The sequence below is a fragment of the Scleropages formosus genome, chromosome 13 (assembly GCF_900964775.1).
Source record: "Scleropages formosus chromosome 13, fSclFor1.1, whole genome shotgun sequence".
NCBI classification, from domain to species: domain Eukaryota; kingdom Metazoa; phylum Chordata; class Actinopteri; order Osteoglossiformes; family Osteoglossidae; genus Scleropages; species Scleropages formosus.
The window spans coordinates 28,135,490-28,151,315 of record NC_041818.1 but is presented as its reverse complement, the minus strand read 5'-3'; the positions used below and the strand labels follow the sequence as shown (position 1 = coordinate 28,151,315).

Here is a 15,826-nt window from a genome sequence, read left to right as displayed (position 1 = left end):
AATATAAATGTCATGGCGCCGCCGGAAGCGCCGTGGCCTCTGAGCGGGACGGACGAAAAGGCGTCTCTGTTTCTACGGCCGAGTTTGCGGTGCGGCGCCAAAGAGGGACTCGAGCGCAGGAGTCAGGAGGAGTCACGTGCACAGGGGAATTGCCCTTGGGGCCCGTGGGGACGGCTGAAGAACATCACAGCTTTCATGTCTCCCGTCCCACTGGTTTCCACTCTGACGTAACAGCAGCTCTTGGAAAGTGCCGCTCTGCGCAGAGCCAACGCACCGGTGGGGGGCGTGGGGGTGGCAGAGGGGTGGCATATTGGTCTGACCATCTGCTGTCACAGCAGACCTCGTGTTCTCCATTGTCGTCTTTGACAGCACTCAGCCGTATACGTGACAATAGCAGCTTTTTGAGCGCTTAATATGTCACATATCTGCCAGTTTTGTTCGGCTCCTTCGCAGCAGATAGAAAGGTGCTCCGCTCACGAAGAGCAGACCAAACAGGGCCTTTCTGCTGCTCTTCTTGCATCTTCGCGAGACGAACCGGAGGACGAACCGGACCATCTGTCCTGGGCGCCATGGTGTGGAAACCTCTGTTCCACCAGGTCACACGGAGCATTTTGGCCGATTCACAGCGACATATTATTGGTAGCTTCACAACAAAATTTCAGAAAGCAGGTGGAAACCCACCCTGAGATGAACTACGACCGTGTGGCAGTTTTCCAGTCATGGTATGTCTACGTGGTTCAGAATCTATGTGTTTAACACAGAACCACAGAATGTGCTCCAGCAGCTCCTGTAGAAGTGACACTCAAACAGCAAATACATAGATGATCATAGCAGATGGTGTTGGACTCATTTATGGAGCAGTCAGGACATCAGGAGAGATGTGGCTCTCAAAGAGACGGGTTCAAGATACTTCTTCAACGTGGGAGGGATTCAGCAGCTCTGAGTGACACAGGAAGCTTGTTCCACCACACCGGAGCAAAAGCTGAGAATCTACAGACTAAATCATGGACTTCTGTGAGTGGGAGCACCAAGCAGCCAGAGGTGGAGGAGATCAGCAGCTGGAGTGTAGGGAGTGATCGGGTCCTGTAGGGTTCGAGGAGCAGGTGTTTATTGGTCTTGGAGGCCATAACCAGGGTGCAGAAACACGATACGACAGCTACAGGAAGTCGATGGACAGAGAGGGGGAATGACCCCTCTCTGTCCATCCCCTGCGGTTTAGCCTGAAGAAAAGAAAAGGCTGTTTCAGAAGAAGATGTTATGCTCCTTGCTGGAACGTCCAGCCTGGAAGAAAAGGCTTTAGGGCAGTTTCTGGGAGCATTTCCCAAAACACGCTTTAAAGGAAGAGTCTGAGCGTACAGGCAGTCTGAAGCTCTAGTGCGGCAGGTCAAAGCTTTACACCGATCGGTCTCACGGTACACTGCAGGGGTCCAGTCACTCCCGCTTTCACAGGTCCCAGCCAGCTGGTACCCCTGCGCCCAAAGACCTGCTGTCGTACCCTTGAGCGACGCACTTAACCCGAGCTGCTTCGGCTGTGTCGGTGCGTGCGACTGTAAACCGCAACAAAAGGCTCCGCCGAGGGGCTCAATAATGCAAAGCGGTGTAATTTTCTGGGTCGCGGGAAGGGTTAGAGCCGGCGGACACGGGACAATGGGATCTGCGGTCGCAGATGGACGCCGGGGGCCAGAGCTCACCTCCGCACACACGGGCCCCATTGTCTTCAGACTGGCAGGCTGCAGCCCTTCACGCGCCCGCGCTGACATCCCCACCGCATCCGCCCAGACGAAGCACAGAGATGTAATTACGGCAAACAATGGCGTCCGCCTCGAGAGGCCCGCACATGAAAGCTGACATTTACAGTAAGTGGAGTTTTGCGATGACATAATCACGGGGGAGAAATAACCTGCCGAAAAAAAGCCTTCGCTTCAGTAGCGCATCAATTAGGGAAAATAATTCCTAGAGGCAAGCGGAAAACTCTTGTTTGTATTTCTCATTTCAAATACCGCCAAGTACAATAGCGAAAAAAGGATCGTTTTGATTCTGCCAAGATTGGGGTGCGGGTATAACAGTAAGTGTTACTCACATTATTTGTCTCTTTAGGAGACTTAAATTAAACCATAAAAAGGAGAACATGTGTTACGTGTATGTGATTTTAAACATATAGGTCTTAAGTCTGGATTTAAAGGTGTCCAGAGCGGTTTTGATATTCTAGCTGGATTTTCTCCGCGGTTTAGCACGTTTGATGCGTAAGCCCACACGAACTGGACAGGGAAGCTACAGCAGACATGAATTTTCATTGCGCTGCTATAAACCACATCACCCAGAATCCCCGGTTTTCCTTCAAAAGGTCCGGCGCCGTGTCTCATAGGTGTGAGAGCAGCTGCGCTCCGAATTCCAGTCTCAACAGGTTCTGCGTCTCAGGAATCTCCATTTCCATTGAAATTAAGGGCAACAAGGAGTTCTTTTCAGACCAGATTGACGCTGCGCGCAGATCTTCGGGGCTGAACGACACTCGTTAGGCGAGAGAAGCCCGTATTACTGACATTCTGTCGGAGACGTAGAGCAACCAGAACTGCGAGCTGGAAGAACGCGGCAGGCCTTGCGCTGCTCCGCTGCCACACGGACGCCCCCGTCTCTCTGCAACACCAGCACAAGTTCATCGAGGGACCCGCTATCTCCGGCACTGCAGGCCTCTAAACTAATCCGAGCGCCCGGGCATTTTCCGAGCCAGCTCCCTCACTAAGCCTTCAGATAAGTGCGGCAAATAGAGGCAGCTGCTCATCACGCAGCCGTTCCGCCGCCGACCCCTTTGACCTTCACGGCCGAGGCGGAACCGCTCACGGAAACTAGCTTAAATTCGTTCGGTGGCATTTAATTGCTTATCTAATCGTATGAGTTTCCTTGTTGCCTCGCTCAAGATAACAGCTGGGGCTCCCTGCATATTTTTTTCATCAAAAGAACGTGAGGACATCTGCATGATTGCAGAAAGTGGCCAAAGTCTCCAGGGGGCGCTCTCAGCAGCTCCCTTCCGCTGAACTCCTCGATCGTTCTCCGCTCTTCGGAAGGGCTTCCTCTACGCTGCTTTCGGGAGACGGCCCGTCGGCATGGGGTGGGGGGGGCTGCGGCGAAGCGCTGCTCAATACAGCCCGGCTTTGTTCGCAAAGTGACTCTGACAGCCAGGGCAGGCCTCTAATTGATAACGAGATCAGGAGACCGGAGGTCCGCGCAGCTCCGCCGGGGTTCGAGAAAATGGAGCCGAGCGGCAACGGCTGTGCGCCGGGCTACTGGACGAAAGCTCCCTGACCGCTTCCTGGAAGAGCCATCGACGTGCGATTCGTTTATTGATTCGCTCGCAACTGATTTGCTGAGACAGTGAGTCTTTGGAGCTCTCGCTGCGTCTGATGACACGACGCTTACAGGCCACACACACGACTTCTTCGTCTTTTTCGACAGCGCGGGCGCACTGATGCCTCCTCCGCTGCACGTGCAGAAGAGGGGAGCGCGGGCGGTGTTGGCGTGGACTCCCTCTGACAAACAGAGCTTTTGCACGACGCAGGGCTGCTGTTGCCAGGCGGAGACGCTGCACATGGGGGCGGTGGGGTAAGTGAAATGCGAAACGTCTCCATCGCGGGACAAACGGTGCCAATTCGGTCCAGAACACGAACGATGCCTTTACACAGCTACTCCTGTAATGTAACGTCAATGTTTATATGGAGCTGAAAGAAAAAGACTAGGAAGGTGACCAGGAATCGTCGATATTCTGAGTTTTAAGCAGCTACTTGTGTGATGAACATTAGTTCGTACGGTGGAAATGCTTGTAGCTGACCAAAGGCAAGCGGTTTTCCCCCACAATGCCAGTAAAAGCCAGTAAAAGGCAATAAGAAGTATGTAAGGTGAACAGGAGTGAGGGACCGCTTTCATTCAACTCACTGCCACAGTGTTTACCGCTCCCATCTGGTGTCCTTGAGTGTCGCTGAGGATCGTTGTTTGTAGGATGAACTGGTCAACAATAAATGCTGAATATGAGTTTGTGCAGACAATGTATTTTTCGTTTCACACAGTTTAACTTTGTTTTAATTTTAGCTTGGAATCAATAAAAATATTAGAATACAAGCATGTCAAAGTGATTTTTAACCGTCATGACTGTTAAATCCTACCTTTTTACACAATAATGACGGATGTTTGCGCTATTTAGCTTCCACAGGGTCCCAGCAGTGGGCTCACCTCCTCTCGGGTAGGACAGAAGGTAGCTTCACAAACGCCTCCTCTTCCCGGGTCTAAAATTTTGCTTTAGGAAATGTGTGCCCTGATTGGCTGACTGACCCTTGAGTGACAGGGCGGTTGTGGCAAAATCACCAATCACGTTGAGGATTGGCTCATTTCGCGGGACGAACCGCCCACTGCCCCCCCAGGAAGGATGGATATCAATAATATGGTGAGGAATTCTGCATTTTTATTGTCAGCTATCAGTCAATAATTGAACAGAAAACAATTATTTTTTTCAGTCAACTTTAAAATTCATTTTTTATTTTAATATGGTGCAAAGTTAATAGCAATATTGACATAAAAGTATTTTATGTAATCTATCTATTTTTTATTTAATTTTTTTTTTAACTGAGCCCAGCCAATGAATAATTTGCGAATGAATATACCGAGTTATTTCTGTATTTTTACCCTTTTACTGATTGTCATTATATGGTAAAAGTAACTTTATAGTTACAAACAAAACGAGTTACAAACAGACTTCCTTTCTTGACTTTCTGCTGTAAGCTGAGGAGCCCGTGTGTACATGAAATAAGGAAATGGTTGTGCGCTTCACCAGTTTTCATTTCACTCGAGTTCCAGTTCCACAGCAGAAGCTGTTTTAAACAGAGCGGTCCTCTTGCGTTCCATTTGTCCCACATTAATTAATTGGGTGGAAGGCAATGAAAAGGAACAGCAATTGAACACGTATGACGTAGGGGAGCTAAACGTTATTACGAGACACGTGCAGCTGATGAATTGCTGACCTTGAACAGCACCCTTCTGCGGGGCCAGACTCGTCCTGATAGACGACTGTATGTTTTTACGATGGCGCCGCGGAGACGCGACGGCCGGATATTCCCAGCCAGGGAAACGGCGAGGTGTGGTGGAACATTTAGCCACAACGAAACCCGCAAATACAGCACCCGTCCGCACCCCCAGGCAAACAATGAGCAATTACGACCGCCAATGAACACAAGCACCGAGGACAGCCGATGACCACTCGACGAAGGCTACTGACGACCGGCAACGAAAACCATCAGTGAACACCGTTGACTGGACAACTGATGACCACTGCTGACCAAGGTGTGAGCAATGGAATAAAAGGTGCTTAAAACACCGGCTGCAGATCTGTTGCTTATTTCCTTCCGCTACCTCCACCCTGAAATCGCTGCGGTCCGACGCAAATACACCCGATCATTTCCACGTGTGATCGTGGTCCTGCCAGGTAGTTGTGGTGTAACTGTGGTATAGCTGTGGTGAATTTCACCATGATCCTGCCACCAAGCCTGTAATGTCAGGCAAAGGGCAGCAGACTGGTGACACGGAGTCCCTGACGGCAGGTACAAATAAGGACAGAAATAGCGGTCAGGGAGCGGTCAGGCTGGCACTGCTCTAATAAGTCTGTTTGCTGACATGTAACCGTCACTGGTCTGACTTCTGGTTTCCACTGTTACAAAAAAAAAAAAACGCAGTAATTGGTTCAGTCAGTAATAACTGAATGAGAGTCTCAAGAACCAGACATCCTTTACAGCTTAGGTTCTGTGAAAATACTGAATATAGCTATGAATATGAAAAAAATATTCTGAAATATTTTTAATGTAAAATTTCTAGAGACTTCAGTCTTCACTAACACTGAAAATAATTTGAAATGGCCGAAAACAAAAACATGTCGCCAACACAAACTCCTGTTTAGTGCTGATTCATCCCAGAAACATGAGCAACATTGCTCATTATCATTGCAGCATCAGACAGGGCTGTAAACACCGCGGACGCGAGTTGAACGAAGGCGGTCCGACGGGTAAACGCAGCTCATGCTTTCTCAGCTACAATGACACATGGTAGTAAACAACAGATAACCAAATGCAAATAAATAAAACGCAAAATGTTTGTATGTGTAACACGAGGCACCGGGATACTAACGGCGCTGATCACGAGGGCGGGGTGCACACTGCTAAACCAAGATGGAAACAGAGAGAAAGAGCAGATTTTTTTTTTCAACTTTATACTTAATTGACACGTTTCTCTAGAACAACTTACAATTTTTCACCCGTTGATACAGCTGGAGCCATTTAAGTTCAGTACATTGCTCAAGGGCTGGAGGAAGGATTCAAACCCACAACCTTAAGGCCTAAAGGCAGCAGCTCTACCCACACTACCACATTTCCCTGCTTTTAGAGGTGCATGGACAAGTGTTCGGACGAAACTGACATTTATTTAAGACGTTACTGCAGCTTCATGGCTCAGCCCCTCCCCCCCCACCCAACCAACCATGCAGTATGGTAAGAATGTGGTCATAGATCACTGAGGAAGGGTCATAAGCACTGAGTCACCGTCACAACATACACCGATAAGATCTCAGCGGTTCGCAGCCTCTGCAAATAAACATCCAAAGCGGTTAAGGTGCGTTCAGGGGCCACATGGCTGGTGAAGACGACCCCCGGCCAATGGACGAGGTGCCGATCGTCAAGCAGCAAAGGCAGCAGCTTGTTAGGTCGTGGTCGCGGTGCGCTCGCTTCAGCGGGGGGCTTTCATCACATGGCAGCAGCAAGGCGAATGCCTGACTGGACCACAAGTCAGCGGGATGCAGAAAAAATGAGAAGCGCTTTGAAATGTTGACTACAAACTGGCACGTGGGGCTCATGCGGGCGCCCAAATGTTCGGCCGGGACGGTTCGAGAAGGGAGAGCCGTCGGGCCTGGGAGTGACGGGCTTTTCTAAGATGGGACGTAGCAGGACAGCGAGGGGAAGCGGCTCGTGGGATCAGCCGATGGCGCGACCATCCAGAGCCGCTGCGCCCCCTGGGTCCCTGAGCGAGTAGTCGCCTCCCCGGCCTGCGCTAATGAGCTTAGCAGCGGGCTCCAAGGGGCCTGCTGGGGCTGGCGGCTCTCTGACGACCCCCTCTCTGACCTGTGGCCCTCAGCCCCTGTGGATGCTCACGGCAGCTCATCTGACTGCAGCACGCATGCTGACATGTCCTCAGCAGGTAGACCTCTGATACACATTATTATTAACATTACTTATTATTATTATTATTATTATTATTATTATTATTACTCAGACACACACACAGGGGCAGAAATGTGGAGGCGGCAAGGTGCTGAGGAGAAGGTGAGCTGAACTCCCCAGAGTCTAACAGAAGACTCTGCTCCCCTGTGAGGTCTAATTAGCCACTGTCACTGAGAAGGGCTGTGTGTGTGTGTGTGTGTGTGTGTGTGTGTGTGTGTGTGTGTGTTTGTGACTCACTTTAAGCGCTAAGCCACCATCAATAAAACTTGGTAACACAGGCAACCCTCAGTGTAGTTACACTTATTCATTCAGAGGACACTTTTCTCCAAAGTGACTTACACTGATTTATCCATTTGTACAGCAGGGCATTTTTTCCTGTTTTACACTTTTCACACACACACACACACACACACACACACACACACACACAAGCAGAACAGTGGCATCGTTGCAGATAAATGATGTCTATAGACCCTCAATTCCAAGTGCAGAACTAGTAATAACAACTAGTAGAGAAGCTGGTTAAAAAGCTGAACCAACACTAGTTGAGGTCTTGTGTTATAAATACTTTATGAATATGAACAATTATAGCGAGACGTCCCGTGTTGGAAGTGAGCACCAGTTGTGTGTGGGAACACACAGCGTCAGACACAGCCCAAGGCTTGGCAACAGCGCACAGCTGGAGGTGGTCGTGTCCACAGCTGGACCCCGAGCCCTCGGCTCTGCTTTGTTGAGGTCCGGGTCAACGAGCGTGAGACACAGACAAGGGGGGGGCTCCGCGGAGATGCCGAGGAGACGCTGTGCTGCTGCTGCTGTTACTTAAACCCTCGATTAAATGAATCGGGGAGCTGTGACCCCTAAGTGGCACCGGGTTCGGCGAGGGATCTGGTGCGATTACACACAAGGCAGATAGGAGAGCCCCCACTGCCACCGCCACCGCCCTCCTACCTGTAGGACTTTGTTTTGTTTCCATCCAAGCGAAATACCTGGAGGGAGGTTCTTCAATATTAATATTGATACTTATTTCTTTGATTCTTTCCTCTAAAGAAGAAGAGCTGATTCACCCAGTTCTACAGCGGGACAATTTTTACCGTATCAGTCCACGGTAAGCAGCTTGACTCAGGGTCCAACAGCAAGAGGCAGGGATTCGACCCAAGATCCTTGACATTGCAAGGTGACGGCTCTGCTGCTCCTTCGCCGCAGCGCACATGACACACGCAGCACCCTGAAGGTCGGTGCGAAGCTTCAGCAACCCCAGTCCAGACCAAACACCCTTAACTGCACCAGGCACACGGCTGCAGAAGAGCCCTGCAATGTTCGTTCCTCGCGTGACGATTTTTACACCGTCTTTTTTTTAAATTTATTGTTTAACGAAAGCGGCAGCTGTGGGTCGCGGCAGCATTGGAGCACAAACGAGGAATTGCATATACATCCGCGGTTACAAAAGAAGAGCAATGTTGCAAAGGTGTGAACGAGTACCGTTGTCCGAAAGGTCCACGGTCCAAAGAGGCGTCTCGAGCCCACGTGAGTTTCCACACAGGGCAAATATTAATTTTTCTAGGGGAATAAAATTCAGTGCTTGGATCATCTGCGTTTACAGAATCAGGTGTCGACCTGAACAACGAAACATAGTTCTTACATTTAGCAGGAATATACTGTATATTTATCTGGTTAACGGAAGTTACTCATGCTGCACCTGTACGCTGCCACATTGCCAACACAGATTGTATGCGGGGTGGCACGGTGGCACAGCGAGTAGTGCTGCTGTCTTACAGCAGCTGGGTGGTGCACGAGGACATGGGTTTGATCCCTGCTCAGTCTGTGTGGAGTTTGTGTGTTCTCCCTGTGTCTGTGTGGGTCCCTCTGGGTGCTCTGGTTTCCTCCCACAGTCCAAAGACCTGCTGTTTAGGTTCACCAGAGTGTGTGAGTGACAGAGAGAGAGAGTGTGTTCCACTGATGTATGGATGAGTGACCCATTGTAAGTAATGTATCTAGCAGTGTAAGTCACTGTGGTGAATAAGGTGTGTGGGCTGGTAACACTACATAGAGTTGATGGGAAGTTGCTTTAGAGAAAATCATCTGATAAATTAGTGTAAATGTACAGGCAAACATGCTCTGTGCTACAGAAGGAACAGCATGTGAATGTAGATGTGCTTGAACATGGGCTGTCACAGAAAATCCCACCTTTCGGTGGGTAGAGAACTGAGAACAACTGGCTGCTGAGTGGCTCAGACCATGGAGAGACGCCTGTGAACTAGAGGCTGCAGGGATGAGCTCTGCATACAAAGCAGAAAATGTTGCTTTGCGTCCTTTCAGGAACGGTGGGTCGGGTGCTGACCCCACCTTCCGCAGGGAGGCTGTGTGGTCAAGCCCCTGTGGTCCACTACGTCCACCAATCAGAGGGCCCTTATCGTATCTGAGGTATGACAGGGGAGGGTCAATGAGCGTGTGGCAGCAGTGCTGGACTGTGCTCATTGCTCCTCGTTCATCATTCACTGCTCAGCTGATGCTCTTCTCCAAAGCAACAAGCAGTATCCGACCCGTTTACTGTGGTAATTTAAGGTAAGTATCTTGCTCAGCCCCATTACTGTACCGCTGTAACAGGGAGTGGGCCTCGAACCAACAACCACCAGGACACAAATGCTCGTCACAAATGACCACACGGGCTGCTTTTCTACTGCCATACAAAAGGCTTATGGAAATGTGACGTTTTATTTGTACGAAATGCTGTACTTCAGCCGGAGTGGTTTCAGTGGACAAATTAATAGGCATCAGGGAATTCTGGGAGTCGCAGCCCTTGAAATCAGTAAACAAGCTGCATGCGGCCAGTTGCAGAAACACCACACAGGCAAAGCTGCATCACCGATGGTGTGCGCGCTGAGATTTACATGTGATTTTTCTTCACGCACGCGGTGAAAGAACACGGCGCAGCACAACATTTCGAAGCCATCGTGAAAGTGTTGTGGAAATATTACCGCGGTACCGTATTAAAGCTGGTTGTTGTAGCAATTAAACTGTCAAGCAAATTACTCAATGACCTTGTCTATTCAAATGCAATCACATTTTAGTCATTTATTAATCAGTCTAATTTCCGAGGTGGAAAAGCAGCTTTATGCCAAGGGGCAGTTTGTCTGTTGGCGCCGAGTCCCCCCCCCCTTCCTGGAAATAATATTCCGACACCTACACTTACTCATACAGCTCACACTTCCCTCCAATGCAACTGACCGTTATTTACACTGCTGGGTAACTTTAAAGGAGCATTTCTAGGGTAAGTACCTTGCTCAGTGGTACTACAGCTGGAGGTGGGATTCAAACCTGCAACCTTTGGGTCCACGACAGCAGCTCTAACCAATACGCTACCCACCGCACCGAAACATTGTTCGCACGTGCCACAGATGCCCATGTCTGCTGTAAACACGTACTTTCCCTGCTGCGGCTATTGAACCGTGAACGGGAATATTCCGCGGAACTAAAAGTCTTCAACGGCGCTGCTCCCCCAGCCCCCCCAGCAGTGCGATGAGCTCAACTCCACAATGTGAACAAGTGGACCACAAATAATAGCGTGTTGTTAAAATGCAGTGTGAGGACCCTGTGGGGGCTCCACACCCATCCACCGTGTCCTTATTTGGCATTATCATATCAGGCGTCCCTGGACCCTGGGACCACAGGAGGGGCTGCGAACCCCGGCAAAGCGAACGTGCTCAGTGCTCTATCTTCAGGGCGTTTCCCCACGCACAACTCCGGCGTGTGATTCATACTGTTCCACAAAGGCAGACAGAGCGATTACACTAATTACAGCCTCACATATCATTATAACTATATATAAACAATTACACCAAAGTTACACAAAAGTTTCAGTGAAGCATAAGTCATTATACAGCCCTTCTATGTAAATTATTTAGGCTGAGTCTTACGTAGCGAAAAAATAGCTGGGAGAAATATAAATGTAGAGTGGTGCTTGAAAGTATGTGAAGCCTGTAGGCACGGCCACTGTTCTTGTATTAAATTAAAATAAATGTGTAAAATGAATGAAAGACTGTGATTTACACCCCTGATTCTACTTACCTACTTGGTTTATCCAATAAACTTGGGCTTCACTTATTTTTACACCTTTACACTAGTTGTGTGTTTCCATAACACACGATTTCCTCTAAACAACACATGGAATTGATCATTACACCCATATTGTGTCACAGGAGAAACACCGATTCTCAGTAAATACCCATTTCGTGGTAAAAGTAAGGGTCATAAGGGTTCACATACTTTCAAGCAGCCCTTAACATACCTGTACATCTGGGTTTTTCTCACTTAACGGGCCCAGTTTGCTCTGTGGAATCATCCTGTGAGGTGGGGAGGGCAGTGTTTTTGAATGGGAGGTCAATTCAACATCATTTCTCATCTGAAAAAATGGGCCGGAAAAACCGCACCTAAAAATCGCCAAATGAATATGTCGCAAGCAATAAAACGACCACTCCAGCATCTTTTACTGTATTTGTGGTAATAATTACTGCACAGAACCTGTCTTTTGCATTTCAAGCAGCACAGCTGAAGGGCCCCTATTTTCATATTGCGACATATATATGAACGTTTATGACGAGGGTCCCCGGTCTGCAGAGGCCCCAGTCAACTCAACATCTGTAAGAACTCGTTTTAGCTGTGGGCCTCCCGGCGAGCTGCCCTGAACTTTCTGGACTCGAACGGAAGGCGTTCCCTCTCTTGAAGTTTTGAGTCACTTAATAATGTAGATTTTGCATTCATTGCGAAGACCAGACTGTGCACCCCCCCCCACAAGATGGCAAAAGAGGATGAAAAGGGTGAAGAATGATGATCGTGCTGATTTGTTCTTCATCTCAGAAGGTGTTTGCAGGAGGGGATATGAGCGGGGGGGCGGCAGTGAAAATACAGCGCGTATCTCTTCAGCGCAGCACGAAAGTGACCCCTGGTCACAACACACAAGTGGATATGATAAAGACAACATGACTGCAGTGCCCCCCCCCCCCACCCCCAAGGCCTCCACTGTGGGAATATGTCTGTAGTGAATATTATCAGTGGACATGAAGTGCAGAAGATCACAGGAACCCCTCCCATGCCGGTTATATCACAGGCGTGGAACACATACATAGTTCTGAATGTGAACAGGAGCGTACAGACGCACACACACACACACACACACACACACACACACACACAAGCCACGCGTGGATGTTTCGTGATGAACCAGTTGAAGAGGCAGCACTACAGGAGCCCCGTGTCCGTTTGCGAGCAGAGTGTGTGTGGAGCAGGAGACCGGAAGGCGCACGGGAAGACACGTCCACCTTCCCAATGAACCCGAGTCCAGCCGCCCCATCGACTCGCCCGTGCGCGCGCGGCCCGACGCGTGTCGCGGCGCGTGCACACGGCAGCAGGGGACGGAGCGGGGTTGGGGGGATGCGTCTAGCACAGGTGTGTGTGCGCGTGTGTGTGTGCGTACGCTCCCCGGCGACCGCACGGTTCGATATAACCACGGAAACGCACACGCTCTCTCTCTCTCTCACACACACACACACACACACACACACACACACACACACACACACACACACACGCGCGCGCGCGCGCGCGCACTGCGGGTTACCTGAGCCGCGGTTTACCTCCGCTGTCCGTGGTGCTGAAAGGAGCGCATCACCGCACCGCCTGCTGTTCTCGAGCGCGAACGCAACGCCCCCAGACCCCCCTCCCCTCCCCTCCCACCGCGCTCTGCACCACGCGCCGAGGGCTGCGGGTTCTGGGCGCGCGCGCGCGATGGTGCGTGTGTGTTTAGACGCATGTGACACCCCCGAGCGACGCCCACGGATCCGCCATGAGACGCAGGCGGCGGCCCGGTTCGTACGCACCTCGGTACAGCGTGCCGGTCCAAGGGGGGGAGGGGGGGGGCGGGGCGGCGGCTGGTGGGCGGAGGGGGCGCGCGGTCCGCAGCCGTCCGTTGTGCTCGCGCGCGGTCCTGCTTGTCATCGAGCTCTGGCGAACCGCCCTCCCTCCGTCCCTCATCCCTCCCTCCTCTCGCTCCGCCCCCCACTCCCTCCTCCCGTCCGGAACATCAGCTCTCCGCCACTTCTCGCGCACAGGAGGAAGGTGCTAAAAATAACGCGGAAGGCACGTGCGCGCCTTCGCTTCTTTCTTTCTTTCTTTCTTTCTGCGGATTCTCGGGCGCGCGTGCGGTTCGCGCGGACGTTCCACGCAGCGCGAGCTCGTGCCTGGGAGGACACTCGTCCTACGGACACCTCCCGCGTACAGATGGATGTGAAACTCTCAAGTTAATGAGGCTTCGCCACCTGTAGCTTTACTATGTCAAAAAATCCCCCTTGTTTCTGTAGTTAAATATCGTGAGTGACGTCATTCCCTTCGCACCCCAGGACTCAAGAACCGTATCGCGAAACAGCCGTGTAACACAGGTGTGTTTCTCCCGTAAGGAATCGCGGGAAACGCCGCCAATGCGGACCGATGGGACGCAATGAACAGAGGGCATGAACTCGCGCACCTGTCCAGCTCGTGCTCCTCTGTGGGGGGGTCTCACCTTCTGATTGCTCATCGTTTTATAATACCTGGCAGGAATGAAGGGAGGAAATATGAAGAGTTGAGTCGTGCTGTGGAAAAGCACAGTGCTGCTGTGACACCAGTATTAAGCATGGAGCAAAGTGATGCTCTGTCGTGGGACCAAACATCAGACACATTCCAGATGTACCTCGTTCTTCTTATCTAAATCACTACTGTATTTTAGTGATGTAATAACCGGTAACAGTTACTGTATTTGGGTCATGTCGTCGAGGGCGCTGTAGGCCTATGTGCGTTATGTCGGGGAACGGGAGACTGGGAAAAGAACAGGGACAGCGGTGTACTGTAAAATATACTGTGTGTGCTTGTGAACCCCCATTCAGCAAATTTCTTTATTTTTAAGATGTGAGCGCTCTATTCCCAAGGGCTCTGTTTTTTTCTCTATTATATTTGCTATTAAGGGTGCACTGTCACTTTAAGTGAGTCTTGCTCTCTCGCTTAGTGGGCTGAAACCATATCAGCTATTTCATAAAGCGCTACAGCATTTTCTTGGAAAAGCACCTTTTACAAAACGCAAGGATTGTAGATGAAATGGTTTTTGTGCACTGCCGAATTTTCCCGTAGAATAGACCCCTCTTGTGACGCGCACTGTGTGTGTTTAGCGAAACATGGTCACTAAGAAGGACCCGCTTAAACAACACCTACCGGGTTCTATCTCTGCTTTGCTCAACTGTGCTACGGCCAGGGTTCGATCCCGGGGCAACAGGCCTAACTGCTCCGGTAACTAGCTGTCCGAGTAAACGAGAAATGACATTATTGATTGTCGTGTGTACTAATACACAACCCCTGGGGGGTCTGTTCTGATACATAATGACCACGGTACAGGGTATTTGCGAGCAGTACTCTGCTCACAAGCGACGAGCGGAACCTCCTGGCTCATCCGCAGGAGAGCGGCCCTGTTTTTGCACAGCAGCACCTGTACAGCAGAGCCACAAATAGCAGAGCCGTGACTCACATACTCGGTTAGACTTCGTATCGCGCGCGTTCCCAACTTGCGCTTCTCTCTCCTGCACTGGAACAACGTGTGTGTCGACGGTCTGCTGCCGACTTTGGTGTTTATAATGACGTGCGCACAGAATCCTGCTTTTGCATCGTTCATGCCAGCAGCTGCCACATCGGGAATAAAGCCCAAATCCATCTGTGCCGATGTTATTATACTGTCTTTGTTAATTGTTCTGCTGCTGAAGGGCGTCCAAAGAGAGAGAGGCAAGGCCTCTCTCTCTTTGGACGCCCTTCAGCAGCAGCACAGAAGCTTATTTGTCATTGCAATATCAAAGAATAGTTTTTCTGGCAGCGTTTGCTTTTGTTGACAGACGCAGACAACGAAAGGGGACGACGGGGAGCCCGTCTGCACTCGCACCACAGCTTCTACGCAGCGTCGTGGGAACTTCTGACACGGTGCTCGGAATTCTTCGCTTTAGCTCCTCACCGGGGTTTCCGTTTCCCAGAACACATTTGGTCTTTCAATCATCTGGCGGAGTTTCATATTGCAACATGTCTCATTCACACTAAACATTCAGAGCAACCAAAAGAACAACTTCCATAATTCATAACTGGAGACAGTTGGACACAAGGCTCAGCCCTCAACCAGCCTGAAGGACTAACGCGAAAGTTCCTGGACAGGAAAAGCTCAACACTCTTGCCAACCTTCTGGAGAAATAAATACTAGGCTTCAAGCGTCTTGCACAACTAAACCCCAAGACCTCAACCCCTTAGGAGAACTAATTCACAGTCCTCAACACTCTGGGATGACCACACCTTAGTCCTCAATTGTCTTGAACAACCAAACCTCAGTCCTCAATCGTCTTGAACAACCAAACCTCAGTCCTCAGTCGTCTTGAACAAATAAATCCAAGACCTCAGCACTTCCTGGACAACTAAATAGGAGAAGCCCGTGCCCCTGGACAATGACGCTCTAGTCTCCGTCCCTCCTGGATAAGCCAACGCCCCAAAATCTTCACCCTGTTTCTCTCTCGATGTCATGAGCT

At 50.3% G+C, this 15,826-nt stretch overlaps 1 protein-coding gene across 2 annotated transcripts in view; it reads right to left on the bottom strand.

Annotated features, from left to right (window-relative positions):
• The window catches only part of cplx2b (complexin 2b), a 46,030-nt gene extending 32,787 nt beyond the window's left edge, over positions 1–13,243 (bottom strand). The window contains exon 1 of one of the 2 annotated variants that reach the window (XM_029257349.1): positions 13,121–13,243. The gene's annotated coding sequence lies outside the window, so the exon portion shown is untranslated. The other variant, XM_029257348.1, reaches the window with a different exon arrangement.
• Between the last annotated feature and the right edge of the window lie 2,583 nt (positions 13,244–15,826).